The sequence below is a fragment of the Desmodus rotundus genome, unplaced genomic scaffold (assembly GCF_022682495.2).
Source record: "Desmodus rotundus isolate HL8 unplaced genomic scaffold, HLdesRot8A.1 manual_scaffold_184, whole genome shotgun sequence".
Lineage (NCBI taxonomy): Eukaryota > Metazoa > Chordata > Mammalia > Chiroptera > Phyllostomidae > Desmodus > Desmodus rotundus.
The window spans coordinates 109,896-123,101 of NW_026527241.1; the positions used below are offsets into that span (position 1 = coordinate 109,896).

At 50.3% G+C, this 13,206-nt stretch overlaps 1 long non-coding RNA gene across 1 annotated transcript; it reads right to left on the bottom strand.

Moving 5' to 3' along the window:
- Window positions 1-3,549: 3,549 nt before the first annotated feature.
- On the bottom strand, window positions 3,550-12,863 carry LOC139440630 (uncharacterized). Its single transcript, XR_011650825.1, has 3 exons — window positions 9,900-12,863; window positions 9,215-9,289; window positions 3,550-5,253 (listed from the first exon to the last, which is right to left on the bottom strand). It is a non-coding gene; the product is annotated as an uncharacterized lncRNA (long non-coding RNA).
- Window positions 12,864-13,206: the final 343 nt, after the last annotated feature.

Consider the following 13,206-nt stretch of genomic DNA (forward strand, 5'->3'; position numbering starts at 1 on the left):
CGGATAGGGTGGTGCGCGAGCCCCTGCTCCAAGTACAGAAACTCGTTCCTGTCCTGGTGTGTGTAGGGATTTTTTACAGGAAACATTTATCTTACTTGGACTCCCACTGGGATAGTCACTGGTCCACGTGATCTCTAACAGTCCTGTGTGCTGAGTCCCATGCACCTGAGAGGGACAGTGGAGAGGAATGATGGCAGAAACAGGCATGCACTGGGCATGCTCAGGACGACCAGACACAGTGTCAGCTCCAAGCTGAGGGCCCAGTGCTCTCAAGTATCTCCACCTGCACTTGTTGTCATAAAAATGTTTTTTGGAAGACAGACATTCCTCTTTTTTCAAGATAATGGAGTTCTTCTCCCTTGCTCAACAGACTGGCCTGTGTCCTGACCTCTACACCTGCATGGACTGGGACCTCCCCCGAAACCTTGCAAGCTCCATAGAAACGTGAGTCCTGTTCTTAGCTTTGTAAGTTTTCCATGAAATATATTTTCCAGAGAGCAAATCGGACTTTTTCCTACACAGGCTAAGTAATGGCACCTTGTAGGTGTATTACATAGGCACACACACCATTTGTTTTGCTTCGAGGGACGTAGGGACAGTGTTTACTGCCCCAATTATGATTCCACACCTTGTGCTCTGTGCTGTCACAAAATCACGTGGCGACGTGTCCTGAGGGTAACGCCTCAGGCACAGAGTCCACTGAGGCCTCTGTGTGTAGTGCGGTGCCATTCGGGACGGAAACCTCTGGGACGTTATTATAGTTATCAGCACTCTGGAAAGCTATGCCCGCCTGACAGATGGGAAGTGAAAAAGAAATTAAGGAGACGGGGCTTGAAGCCAGAAAATCTAGGGTCTGTTGTAACTATTGCACGCAGCTTGTACTCTCTCAGACAAGGTGAAGTCCTGGACGAGGTGGAGTCCTTTCCTCATCAGGCAGTTCTCTTCCCAGAGGGAAGCCCAGGGATGAGGTACCAGGTTCAGGAGCTGAGTGACAAAGGACCCCTGCAGCGAGGTGAAGGAGCAGCCTGTTTCCTGGTCTTCTGTCCTCACCGTGGCTTGGACGACCTGTTTGAGCAGGACAGCGCTGCCGGGCCCAACAATTTGTGACTGGATGCTCCTGATGAGCAGTATTCTTAGTAGAAGGAAAAGAGAAAAAGGCAAATTAGACGTGGAGTTGTGAATTAATTTCACTTCTGTCTAGCATCATTTTTCCTTTGTGTTTTTCTTTGGTTTTATAATTCTTGATTCTCCTTTTTTTCTTATGTTTTCAAGTACTCATTTTAAAAATCATTAGAACTCCTGTTGTAAATTTTCATGGATCGTGTTCCATGGGAGGATTGAACATAATAAGCAGCGATTAAATGTAGGAAAGGCCACTGCATGTCACAAAGCTTAACACTGTGTTCAAACAATATGACATACACTTCACGTCTCAGCTGAGCCCATTGTCAGCTCTAGTCCTCAGCATCTCCGGGAAGGACAGTGCGACCACCGGCCTGTGTCCCTGAGGGAAGCAATGAGGCAGTGTGTGTCAACTTGTAGGTTTCTCTGCAAGGCACGTTCTCCAAAATATGTGTGCAGATTGATTCAGAACGTTTGCCGTATCATTATTTTTTATATTTCGAAAACCAGGCAGGAGTGCTGGAAGACACATTCGGCTCAGTATAAGCCAAGTTCAGTTTCAAGAAGATGTGTAAGTGAGCCCGTGTCAACCGTGATAACTGGATACTTCTATACTGGGTGCGGATGTCACATGGACTTAAACATGAAGGTGACATGCAAAACATGTTGAGAGTGCCAGGGTCTCAGATAATTAATTACTCTCTGTCTCCCCAAAAGGCTACCCTCCGAAGATTTTTATAGCCTGAGGGGAAAATAATGGAGTGCGTACACAGGACACATCTCAGTGGGGCCTCTGACTTCTCAGGCCCACTGGGCAGGAGCCAGGGCGCAGCTGGCCCTCACCACGGGGACAGGAGGGGAAGGCTGCTGGGGGACAGACAAAGCAAGTGCCCTTCAGATGTGAAACAAAAACAAAGAAAATCAGAGGCGCTGTCCTTAGGAAGGGTGAGGTTTGGTGTTTCCCGTTCACACAGGAGCCAGGGGTTATTTCTGCTTTCTATCTCAGTTGTCAAATACAGTACTTACAGTCTTTAAGACTACGTATACTACTAAAAAGAGAAATGAATGAGAATGTTTCAGGTCCTTTCAAATGATTTTTAGAACAGCCACCTCACGCTAAAGACCTGAGTTTCTAAGAAGTTGAAGTCACACCGCAAGATGAAGCTCATTGTGTGTGCAGCGCTCCTTTACCGCCGGGAAGACCTGTAAAGAAATGTACCACAAACTAATAATGGTCATGGGAGGGTGGCCAAACGGTGCTTTACATCACCTTTTTTTAAATCGGTCCTCCAAATTGTCCACTCTGAGGTTTGAGTGACCTGGTAACTGAAAAGTATGCTGATAAAAGACAATGGGGAGACAGTTCACACAGTCAGAAATAGAAGAGAGCAATGATCCCAGGCACCCGGTTTTCAGTAGGGACTCCAAAGAACGGAGCAGTTCAGCCACTGGAAGGAAGGGGCCTGCCAGCCCAGGGGCCCAGACTGTTGACCAAATACCAGGGAAAGGGCTCCAAGCAGTTTTTTCCAGCACAAAGGGCGGGGGGAGAAAAGCGTTCGTGGCTCCACAGTGTCCCCTGCCGACCGGAGAAACTCGGCGCTGTCATTCTTGGCAGTCAGAGCCCGTTGTTTGCCCGATTTCAAAAGTAAAACAAGCACAAAACCACAAGAATTCCCAAGACACACACCCGGTGACAGCGACAGCGGTGCTCAGAACGTGCAGGGATGTGCCCAAGGAACCCCTCACCCACAAAACCAGTACCACCTCTTCCTTAGTCCCGCCCTGGGAGCCACAGCACTGTGAGTGGAAGTCCCAGGTCCCAGAGCCCGCCCCAGAGGGCTGCAGCTGCCTTGCAAGTGGTTTGCTCTAGGCCTGAGGGAGGACAGGAAGTGTGGGCCCAGCCAGCATCTCATCCCAGGCCACTTAGTAGTCCCTTCAGGGGCCCTGTTGCAAACTGTCAGCTGCTGGGTACCACCAGGGCTACAGGGTTTCTGTCCCTCAGGTCATAGTTTGTAGCCACCACCGGGACTTAAACCTGCACAGACACTCCCACAGAGATGGTGAGGAGACTGCCACACAAGTCCCAAGGCTCCAGCACGCATGCCCACAACCCACTGATCCCAGGGAGGCCAGCAGCAGCTTCTGGGAAGCAACCTGCTTTCCCTGACTTCTGGCTCCTGTTGCAGGTTCCCAGGGCAGCACCTGGGAAGAAGAAAAGTGGCTTTGCCGGGGCCTTTTGGAGGTTTCTATTCCAGTTGGCGACAGGAATCATCACCCCGCTTGACTCCAGCAACCACCAGAGTCTCTGACTTTGCTTGCAGCCTCAGAAGAAAAGACACAATGTCCCTTCAGTGTGTAGCCTTCTGTTTCTCTGGACAGCAGAGGGCAGTGGCACATCGTGCACACACCAGACAGGCTCCCCCCCCCCCCCCCCGCCCTTCCTGCTGCAAAAAAAACCCTGACCCGATTCTTTTCCCCACTGGTGATTATGCTGTAGGCCTGTGCAGGCCTAGCAGCTAATTTGGCTCTTGTTTCAGTAGGTTCCCAGTGAAAACTTGGAATCTACACACACAAACGCTTTGCTTTTGAAATTGCCTTTTTTCTAGGTTGCCGCCTAGGTTGCTTAGCAACATGTATTTAGGCTTCTCTGAATTGGGTCCACATTGCCTTTCCCCCACTCATTTGGGGTTTAATGGGCCATTATGTCTATATACTTCAGTTATGGCAGTCACTCAGGCCTCAATACAGAAAGTGGAGGGACATATAAAGTAGAGTGTTTCAAAGCACAGTCCCATTGTTGCTGGACAGGGGCCCGGCCTTCAGTGGGTCTGCCTAATGCAGGCTCCGGTGTGTGAGTTCTTGAGTCCTTGAGTCCGCCTCCTTCAGTAGGTATGTGTAGTGTGTGGCCATCGCATCCAAATGACTGACCCTGCAGAGCAAGGAATGAATCTACATTAACTTTTGGGTTAAGCTCGAACGTTCCTGTGTGGAAACTATTTGGGTGATTCAGATGGCCCCAGCTGTGGGCAACTGGTGATTGCCAGCTTCATCGTGATAATGTACCTCATCGTGCATCAGGTGTCAGGTGAGGTTTTTTTGTTTTGTTTTGTTTTGTCTTTTTGAAACATTGAATGACGGAGGTGACTCAGCCCCACTACAGCTCAGAGTTGGTGCCCTGCTACCTCAGGCGTTTCCCAAAAGTAAAATTACCTATTAAAGGGAAGAGATTTCAGACCTGTGATGAGATTCAGGAAAATAGGATGGAGGAGCTGATGGCGACTGGGAGATCTGTGTGAGGTCTTAAGGTGCCCACTCTAAAGGGGACTGAGGCATCATTGTCTTAGGTACAGTATTTCTTGTTACTTGTATCTTTTTCAATAAATGTCTCTACTTCTCACATTTCATGGCTAGATATCTTCTACACAGACTGATTTTATACACACACGCACATATCTCCAGGTGATTAAAATTTGCAAACATTTCACAGTATTTACTGAGCCAGTCAGGGCAGGTAATAAAATTACTGATAAAGTAATTCAAACCACAGTTCCATCAGCCCATATTGACCATTATTTGTTGATCAGTGTTTTTTTCATCAAAACGGTGCATTTTAAATATACTAAGTATCAGTTCTGCATCATGACTTCAAGACCCTCTTTTAAAAATGAGTTAAACATTTAAGATTTTATTAATTAATTTATTTACTGTTAGAGGGGAAAAGAACAGAAAGAGAGGGAGACAAATATAGATCAGTTGCCTCTCACACAGGCCCCAACTAAGGACCACCCCACAACCCAGGCACCTGCCCTGACTGGCATCGAACCTGTGATTTGTGCTTTGTGGAACGTGGCAGCCAACTAATTGAGCCACACCAGTCAGGGCACTATTACACATTTTTAAATTCGTTTTAATACTTTTATTTTTCTAAAAGATTTTATTTATTTTCAGAGAGAGGAGAACGGAGGAAGAAAGGGAGAGAAACATCAATATGTGGTTGGACTCGCACGCCACCCACCTGCAACCCAGGCCTGTGCCCTGACTGGGAGTCCAACCGGCAAACCGTTGGTTCTCAGGAGGGCACTCCATCCACTGAGCCACACCAGCCAGGTTTTAATACTTTTAGTTCTCTAGCTGAAAAAATTATGCAGACATATTGAAAACTTTTGAAAGATTCTGCGAATCTTATGTTGAAGATGCACAGACATGTGACCCAAAGATAGCAGCACAGTCGCCCTTTATGACAGCAGTAGCTGTACAGGGGGCATGTCTGTCTCACTCTTTTTCCCTCAGCACCTGCAGGAGTACCTAGCACACGTGGGTGCTCAGTAAATATTGTGAAACAGGGCACACCTGGAAACCTGATGCAGACTCCACTGCCTCCTACCCTAAGATTCCTGCCTGCAGGACAGAGGTAACAGCCTGAAGGCAAAGGAGCCAATGGGTGCGCTCTCCCTGTGGGGAGCGGCCTGAGCCACTCCCCTTCCTTTGTACACTCCCACTTATTTCAGCAGAGCCTTGGGCCTCCTAAACTCCAAGGCAATGGGCAGCTAGTCCCAGGCGAATCCCCGGAACCTCTTCTCCCCAAATCCCCCTTCTCCCTGACTTGCCAGGGAGCTAAGGCAGCCCCGCCTAGGCTCTCCTGTTGCTTCCTCTAGGCCAGGGCTGTCAAACTCATTTTCACTGGGGGCCACACAGCCTGGTGGTTGCCGTCAAAGGGCCGAAATAATTTTAGGACTGTACACATGTAACTACTCCTTAACTGTTGAGGCCTTGCAATGACATTCAGCCCTTTGAAGGCAACTGTGAGGGTGATGTGGCCCCCTGTGAAAGTCAGTCTGACACCCCTGTTCAGGACGAAGCCCTGCTTTTGCTGTTGGCAGCTGTACTAAATGTATCCACATAGTGACCTGGACTCACGTTGGGGATCTTTCCTGCATGGAGTCAGGAAGCACACACTAGACCCCGAGTCAGGCAGACCCCCTGAGGGCCCGGCCGCTGTCCTACAACAATGGGCCTGTGATTGGAACACTCTACTCTATCTGTCCCTCCAGTTCGTACAGTGAGGTCTGAGTGACTGCCACAACTGAAGTACATAGACATAGTGGAACATCAAACACCAAAAGAGCTCAGGAAAGACCTGTGGACCTAATTTAGAGAAGCAGAAATACATGTTGCTAAGCGACCTAGGCAGCAACCTAGAAGGCAATTTGAAAAGCAAAGAGCATTTCCTTGTGTAGAATCCAAGTTTTCACTGGGATCCTAGTGAAAAAACAGGAGCCTAGGAGCCACTGAGCCTCCACAGGCCCACAGCCTAACTACCAATCAGGGAAAGAGTCGGGTCAGTTTTTTTCTCTGCAGGAAGGGCGGGGGAGAGCTGGTCTGGAGCTTGCACAATGCACCACTGCCCTCTGCTGTCCACAGAAACAACAAGGGCCTGAACACACAGGAAGTGATGGCCTTTCCACCGAGGCTGCACACAGAATCAGAGACCCCAGTGGCCCCTGCAGTCAAGCGCAGTGATGGTGGGTATCAATGAATGGAAAAGGAGCTGCCCAAAAGCCCCCAGCAAGGCCATTTCCCTGATGAAGCCCTAGGACCCTGCAACAGGAGCCGGAAGTCCAGGCTTGCAGGAAATGCCTCCCACAAACTGGCGGTACCCTCCCTGCGATTGGCGGGTTCTGGGCATGCGTGCTGGAGCCATGGGAAGCCTCTGCCAGTATCCCTGCCAGGCCTCCTGGGAGCCTCACTGTAGGTTTAGTCCTAGATGCAACTACAAACTGTCAGCTGAGGGAGTCCGACACTTGTAGTCCTGGTGCTGTGGACCCACTTCCACATCGCCCCCAACCAGTACCTGCACCAGGCCCTTCTTAGTTTTCCCCTCAGCCCCCACCCAGCCTCCCCCGACATGGGTCTTGAGCAAGGTTCCTCTGACATTTTCTCCCGTGGTCCTTGCTCTTTGGAACCACTCCTTTGACCTCAGGGCCCATGAGCCTGACCTGTCCACACGGAGCCCCCACCTCCTCAGGCCCATTCTTCCCTTCCTCTCCACCCAGAAACCCCATGCCCAAGCTCATGCCCCGGCATCAGGGACACGGCGCCCCTCCATGATGGCGGTTTCTAGCACTCTCCTCTAATAGCACCTCAAAACCATGGCCAGCTCTTCCAGTACCCTTCCTCTAAGGCAGGGATGACGAACGCATATTCACCAGGGGCCACATTAGCTTCACCGTTGCCTTCAAAGGGCCGAAATAATTTTAGGACTGTATACACGTAACTACTCCTTGACTGTTAAGGAGGGGAAATTACATTCCACCCTTTGGAGGCAACCATGAGGCTGATGCGGCCCCCGGTGAAGATGCGTTTGACACCCCTGCTCTAAGGCCTCCCCTTAGACAGTCTTCAAGCTCAGGGGGCCCCTGGTGTGGACCCCACAGCCTGCTCACCACCCACACGGCCCCTCATTACCAAGCCTCTCCCGGTCCATCAACTCCCCTCTAACACACCTGTCTTGCTGCTGTCCACCTGCTCCCTGCTCTCCTGTTGTGCCCCAGGGGACAGCACGTCCCTAGCTTCAGCACAGATGACAATTTCAGCCTTCCTTCATCTCCTTAATCCCCTGACTATGAGAGCACTGATTCTCACTCTCACCCTCCTCCTGCCAACACCCTGCCTTGCCCACTAGCAACCCTCTGGCAATGCAATGAGCTTTCCCAATAACGGATGCAGAACACAGAAGCACTGAGGTAGGGCTCCCCCCTGCTTCCCAATCTCAAGGGACCTGGTTCTCCCCTGACGTTCCCTGCTGGCCCAGGGCATGCCCGCAGGTGTGCGCAGCCAGCCCTCACCTGTGCTCAGCATCCCTGCCTTCCCCCGGCTCGGGGACTGTGCCCCTGCACTGAGCACTGGTCTGCTGACAAATCGCCTGCTCTTTGCACAGGGGACCATCCCACGAAATGGGGGAAACCCAACCCCCTTCCCACAGGGGAGTCTGCAGCTCCTGGCACATGAATGGTTTTCAAAGCAAAACTGCTTCAACTTTTCCCGAAACCATTTGTTCCTCAATCCTCTTCAATAAGGCTTTTAGAAATATATATTCTATTCATTTTTAGAGAGAGGGGGATGGGAGAGAGAAAGAGAGGGAGAGAAACATCAATGTGTGGCTGCCTCGAGTGTACCCGCAGCTGGGGGTGTGGCCAGCAACCCAGGCATGTGTCCTGAGTAGGCATCAAACCCATGACCCCTTGGTTAGCAGGCCAGCACTCAATCCACTGAGCCACACCAGCCAGGGCCAATAAGGCTTTTGCTCCTGCCACACCCATACAATTGGTCTACTCAAGGCCGCCAACATTAATATCCAGATCTCCTACCCCACCATGAGTGTCTTATGCTTTTCATAGATAATAGCCCTGGCACCTCTGGCGCATTCACCAAGTCCATTTTCTATCCCTCTATGTCTTTATCCACTTGAAAGAACAAAGAGTTATGTGACAATGTAACCCTTTTGGTTACCTCTGCATCCCTCCTCAGCGACGGGGCAGGAGAGAGGAGGAATGATGAGTACACGAGCAAAGCGCCCGAGTGGGTGGCAGCCCTCGGATCCTGGGCACAGGCGAGCGCTGGCTGCAGTCAGGACCGGGCAGCCCCAGGGCCAGTAGAGAATGTCAGGGTAAAAACAGGTCCGTTGGACTTGGGAAGCAGAGGGTAGCTCTACCTCAGTGCTTGTGTTTTCCCCGTACAGGCAGGGTTGTCTTCCTTATTGGACCACAGCAGGAGAGTATAGGAGGTGGGGAGGCTGGGGCGAGGGGACGGGACGGGAGGGGAGGGGAGGAAGGAGCTAGAGAGGTGTTAAAAGCCTCTGAGTAGGCTGGATAAGGAGGGGCCTGGTGGATGTTGAGGAAGACTGTGGGATCCTCACTGGAGGTCCCTAAAGGTTCACGGCTCTCTAAGCAGAGGCTTCAGAGGAAGTGAGCTGGTTGACCAGGCAGCGAGTTTACTCCCGGGTGACCACAGAGAAGGAATGCTCCAAAGGGCCATCATGGAGGGGCGCTGGGTTTCCTGATGCCAGAGCATGGCTGTGGGTAGGGAAACATACTGTGGGGAGAAGAACCTCCTTGAAGATCCAGAGTCTCCGGGTTGACCAGGTCCGGCTCCTGGACCTTGAGGTTACCTGAAGGGTTCAGAGGAATGAGGGCTGAGAGGAAGATGGGGTGTGTGACATTGTTTGAGCTCTAGCAGAGATGGGGAGTAGGAGTGGGGGAACGGGGGAGGATGGCGAGGGTATTGGTACGGTCCCGCATGTCTAGTGGTGGGGTGGCTGGGGCAGGTTGGGCCACAGGAGCTGCACATCACTGGCCCGGCCCTTCACCTTCAGGTTCCGAGGTGGTCCGCAAGAAAACCTATAGTATATGCTGGCTGGGAGACTGGCAGCGAGCTCACCAGGACACGTGCGCCCACCCAGAATTGGCCAATCAGTGCGCAGTTCTGTCTTTTGGAGCTTACTTTTTGGGGGCCAGGACCTCCTGCCAGGGTCTGATTCCGAGGGCGGTACTGTGAAAGCGGCCCTATCTGGGCTGGTTCGTTCCACTAGTAAGCCAGAGCTCTGCACTGGACAGTGGTAGAAAGGACGCTTTTGTTTTGGGATTGGGGCCCGTTCGGTTTCTTTGGTCAGCAGGGGGCAGTGCTGCACCGTGCAGTGATCTGCTAACCTCTTCCCCCGCCCAACCTTCTTAAAAAAAAAAAAAACAAAAACAAAAAACAAAAAACTACACGGAACTCACCGGACAACTCTTGTGGACAAAATGGCCAGTCCCATCTTGAGGCTGAGTTGCTCCCTTTGGTGGCATGGCTCCTGAAAACTTAGGGCCGGGTTCTGCAATTTGTACTTCTCCTCTGAATGGGCTTCATTGGCTCTCTCCAAGTTGTTTGCTTTTGAGCTTTTTAGCGAGAGGAAGGGAGAGAAACATCAATGTGCGGTTGCCTCTCGCAGGTCTCCTCCTGGGGACCTGGCCCACAACCCAGCAAGTGCCCTAGATGGGGAGCCGAACCCGTGACCCTTTTGTTCGCAGGCCGGTGCTCAATCCACTGAGCCACACTAGCCAGGGCTCACCAAGTTGTTTTGATCCTTCATGAAGATATTCTTCAGCTATGTTAGGCACTCTAACCTCACTTTAGAAAACGTTAGAGATGATTCAACATAATAATCTCAACCACAGTCCCATCACCCACCAATGACCATGAATAATATTTCGTGATGAATTTTCTTAGATGTTTTCATACTTTATGGTGTTTTGTAGACAAAATGCCACTCGTTGTCACTCCAACATCTTTTATTAAACGAGATTTTTCAAATTAGTTACTTTTTGTTAAGAATCATTTGAGAAGACTTGAAAATTTTTTCTATTTATTTCTCTTCCTAAAATTACACGTAGTATAAGAGTTAAAAATTATATTTAAGCACAGAGATAGAAAGCAGAAATAACCGCTGAGCTCTAAATCTTCCCACAGACAGGGGCTATATATATTTTTTTGCTTCATTTTTAAATTTTTGCTCACCATTGTATTTTCCGGATGTCAAGGAAACACTGCCCAAAGCAGTGTGTTCCCCAATATATATCTTTTGAGTAAATGAGCAGTTATCTGATTTCTTCCAAATTCTTTTCTTTGTAAATAAGTCGTGGCTTCATTACGCTGGGAGCACAGTGTCCTGAACCGTTTCCTACTTGGCTTCCCCCCCCTTCCATTTAGCACTTTATCGTGAGCCGTCACTCTGCCGTCACACTGCTTGGACAAGTTTTGCTGTCTCTTGCACTCTCTTATTTCATTCCCATGCTGGGGGCAGGAAAGCAGCCTGCAAGCGAGTGTGCAAAGTGTAGTGTCTGACAGGACATTGAGGCCCTCTCTGAGGAGCCCCGAGATCATACACAAGTGACCCCTGCTGTGTGCCACAGTTTCCACAGGTGTAAAAGGAGGGCGGTAACAGCTTCTGCCTCACGGGGTGGTGGCCAGTATAAATCCCCCAGCAGGTGGTTAGCTGGGCACTTGCAGATATCACGTTCCCACCCTTGGTGCCATCTCCAGTATTCCCTGCGGTGTTTGTAGTCCGCGCAGGATTTCCAGCCACAAGACGGAGCGCGATAAAAGGCACTCTTTACATTTACTTACAACAGAGAGCTTTTCAAACACCCAGTTCGGCTTTTTTGGGGGAGGGGGAAGCTCACTAGTGATTTGGAGGGATTTCAGTCAAGAAGATATATGTGAGGAAATGCTCCGGACTGCGGTCATTTTGTTACAGAGCAAGGGGGGGGGGTGGTTCACGATAAATTATTACAGAAAGGATTCCGCCTTTCTGTCTCTGGAGGTTCCTTCCCCCCACGCCCACCTGCTAGGTTCGCAATGCCCGCCGCCAGAGGAAAGACGTCTCTCAATGCCAGAGACTGGTGAAAAGGAAAGGAATTGTTTATTTAAAAGTTACACAAACTTAGAGTAATGACTTAATGTCTTCAATAAGATACTAAAGTCCTCTAGAATACCCACAGATGCACAGTCCTTCCCTCTCCCTGTGCCCAGTCCGGGGTACCGTGTCTCAGGAAAGGAAGTAGAAGTCCGTGATTCAGGCTCCCGGCACCATCAGCTGTGTGGCCGCTGCAATCTCCAGTTAATCCAAAGCCATGCGGCACCTTCTCATGGCCCACCAGCAAGAGTCCTTCCTCCCCTTTTCTATGGCTGCAAAGTCTCTCCTGCTGCCTAAGCCGCGTGGCAAGAAGAAGCACTCCAAAACCTCGTGGTCCTCTTTACTCTCCTTCAGAACCGCGCGGTCCTTTTCACCACTTCAGAACCACATGGACCTCTATCTATCTACTTGCTTCAGAGCCTCGTGGTTCTCCTTCCTTCAGAGCCGCATGGTCTACTCCCTATTTACTTTGGAGCCGCATGGTCTCTTCCTTCTCCCCCAAAACCTTGTGGTCCTCCCCACTCTTTGAAGCCGCGTGGTCTCTCCTTCTCTATGGCTGCCGGGCCTAGGTTTAAATCCCAGTGCCCATCTTCCTTTGCAGCCCCATTTCTGACTCTTCCTACAGTCAGCTACACCTGCCAGCATCCCTGTATTCTTCCAGCTTTACTGGGCTGCCATAGTAAGTCTGGGCAGGTGTGGCCCCATGGCATGGAGCCAATCATCTCCACGCTCTCACGCAGGCCCTGTAACCAGGGGGAGTTGCTTCCCAGTCCCATCCTGGGTGGAAGTCACTCCCATCCCCCTGGCTCAAAGCAGGGCCACAGCTACTTAACACATCCATGAAACCAGTTAAAGGTTATAGATATGTTAAATGACTGTGCCAGGGGTTAGCTACAAAGCTGTTGCTACCCAAAACGGCTCTGAATGGCCCTGTTCCATGTGTCCCATCCCCCCTGGCTCAGGCTTGTGGGGGTGAGGACATCCTACATACATTTTTCTAATATTTCCTGGACACCCCGAGTCCTGGACCCCATTACAAATCCCTTCCTGGGGCCCTCCTCTTGGCTGCACCCTGCTTCAATTTGGGAAGACAGGGAAAAGGGAAAAGTCCAAAGAAAAAGAGGAACCCTCTCTGATCGAACCCCTTTGAACACGTTTTGCACATCACCTTCCCTTTCACCTCCTTGTGATCGTTCCCTGTCCAACATTGAATTCTGAAGTTTTTATGGTTGGCGTTCGGTAATTCATATATTTTCTTGAAATTGAACTGTCCCTGTATTCCAGGACACACACCTTCCACATTTCCCACGTGGTTCTTGAAACGGAAGAAAAGGCATGCACGACAAACTCTTTGAATAAATCTTTGCCCACATTTTAGAAAGTTTGCCTGGCACGGATTCCTACAAGCCGACACATATTTCCGCCTGCCTCTGACCAGGAGCACAGGTCAGTGCCTGCAGCACCGCCCCCCTGAGAGTACTGGTATATTTTTAAGTGTCGCTAAACGGAGGGCTACAAAATATTCCGTCACTGTGGTCAGATAACCTTTTCTTTGTAAGATTCAGTATCTTTTCATATAATTAATACTCCTGTTATTTATTTGTATATCCTCCTCATGTAAGATGGATTGGTGA